At 42.8% G+C, this 2,500-nt stretch overlaps 1 protein-coding gene across 7 annotated transcripts in view; it reads right to left on the reverse strand.

Annotated features, from left to right (window-relative positions):
* The window catches only part of LOC122255984 (innexin inx2), a 111,907-nt gene that overhangs the window by 99,970 nt on the left and 9,437 nt on the right, over positions 1–2,500 (reverse strand). The window lies entirely within an intron of this gene.

The following is a 2,500-nucleotide window of genomic DNA, read 5'->3' on the forward strand; positions in this document are numbered from 1 at the left end:
GAGAGAGCGAGAAAGAGAGCGAGAGAGAAGGAGAGAGAGAGAGAGAGAGAGAGAGAGAGAGAGAGAGAGAGAGAGAGAGAGAGAGAGAGAGAGAGAGAGAGAGAGAGAGAGAGAGAGAGAGAGAGAGAGAGAGAGAGAGAGAGAGAGAGAGAGAGAGAGAGAGTAAACCGCAGAAAAACAATCAGACATCCTTACAAACATTAGTATCAACAAGGGCGCCTCTGATGCAGTTGACAAGAAGTGAGATCTAATTATGTTGTAGTAGTCAGATACTAACAAATATCTAAAATAATTAAATAGATACAAGAGGAGGGAGACAAAGACAAGCAGGCGCACAGAAATAATTCTAGCATCAATATGATTGTACTAAATAGTACACGAACCATCAGATACGGAGCGTTAATACCCAAGGTAGAAAGTCACACAAAGAACATTTCTTTCGAGACTTTGAAAAAAATCATTGCAAATTACCTCCACCTCCGAGTTATAACTAAACACCATTCTAGAACCTTAACAGCCGGATTCAATCTGGCACTTCAGAATGGGTACAAAATGGGTACTTGATATCAATCTGCGGACCTTGAAAAGCGACCTCACACTCAAAAACAGCATCGGATTTGAAGTAGTTGTCGAAAACCTGCCCTGAATGGCGAGACTAAAACCACTTACGGAAAAAAAAGTTATCGGTTATTGCCACTGGACCTTCAAGGCAAACAAGAAAGAAGACAGGCCTTGTGTTACAGGGAGAACCGGCCAGGGGAAGAGGTGCAGGTAGAACTCCTCGCTCAGTGGATATGCTCGTCTTCGAAATCATCATGGCAGACAACAAGGGTCTTCTATTTGGAGTTCATATGCCATAGTGGCAAGGCTGTTCGGCGCTTCACCAAACCGCCCGGACGAAATCACACAAAGGTACGGTGCGACTACCACAATAACATCTTTTATGTTGTTATGGATCACAACCAATTAAGACGATCATAAAACGCCCCTATCCTTAATAATTATATGGACAATTGCTGGTAATCCACCTAACATCAGTAACAACCAACTGCAATAGCTAACAGAACAGGACAGTATTTCCAAGCACGGTGTTCTGTCTCTGATCATGCCAGCACGAGGCGACGGCTGCCAGGGAGAAGGACGGCTTGGAAATCGCGCCGACAGGTCTGCCATAAAGCAACACCTGAACCAGAATGACAGGTTATCAATTTCCACGGAAGAGGTGAATCACTAACAGACCACCTCACACACATACACCGTCTCCGGCATGAACATACCCAACGTATTCAACCTATAGACTGAATCTTGCCTTGAGTTATAGGCGGAGAGGTGCTAGAGAAGAAAGATAAACAAGGCCCAGGCTGAAGAAGAGAGGAACGAAAGCTTCACCGCCGGTAACGTGCATAAAAAACGTAATCGTAAACATCATAGGAGGAAGATGGCATGTAAAAATGAAAAAACAAGAAAAATAGTTAAACAAAAATGACATTGAACGTGAACGTGCCGACGGTAAAATACCTTACCGTGGTCCAAGTGATGTAAATTTAGATCTTTGTTGTTGTTTTTTTCTTACCAAGCAGAGTGCTTTCTATTACTCGTACTTAATGAAAAAGTCATATTTAGTGACAGATGATGGAAATGATAATTATAATAACCGTGATATAGATTTTGTTTAAAATTCCAAACATAAATGACACCACTCTCTTGGGATCATCAGGAAAAGAAAGCCTTGAATGGCACCCGTCCACGGTCCCTTCCAAGCACTATCTTCAGAGGGCGATGACACACAGCAAGATGCCGACCTCTGGCTGTAAAATACCAGCGGTGCAGGATGGGCAAGCAGAATTAGAAGCGGAAGGTGAACCAGATCATGTGCAGCGGCTGTGTCAGTGTGACTGCTTTGTGCTGTGGTTGACTTCCCCTTTTCCATCTTTTAACATTTATTTTTCGTCGCTTTTTGCCTCCAAAAAAACTATAATTCTTCTATCACTGTGAGTGTAAAGAACATAATGAGCTGATATGAACATTATACTACAGTTTTAGTCGATTACAACACTCATAAAGCCTGTGCGATGGCGCATCTAAGTCTCCTAATATAGTAAAACTGACAAACTCAAAAAAGACTCTAGTATAATAACGAATGAATGACAGAGCGCGAGAAGTCCCTAGACATGTCGCGTGACGCTCCTTCTCTCTGAAAAAAAAAACCTGTCCTTTGTGCCGAGCAGGTGGCACTGAAAGCCCATAAAAAAAAACATGAATGTCCTGTATCCAACAGATTAAGAGTAAACACGGGATCTCTAGACAGTGTAGGATCTAAACAGTAAACCAATGGGGAACAGCTATCCTCGTACACCACATGGCAGGACTCCCGACCTGCCACTTAAGGGCCAAACATTTCCCCCGGTGTTACGATCGGTGCAGATAGATACAAGCAGACATTAAATGGGAGTCGATTTGAACAATAACAGAAAGGTGAACAGTAATATCGCGAGAGAAC

Source organism: Penaeus japonicus, unplaced genomic scaffold, assembly GCF_977035675.1.
Source record: "Penaeus japonicus unplaced genomic scaffold, GWHDUDI00000001_assembly GWHDUDI00000003, whole genome shotgun sequence".
Classification (NCBI taxonomy): domain Eukaryota; kingdom Metazoa; phylum Arthropoda; class Malacostraca; order Decapoda; family Penaeidae; genus Penaeus; species Penaeus japonicus.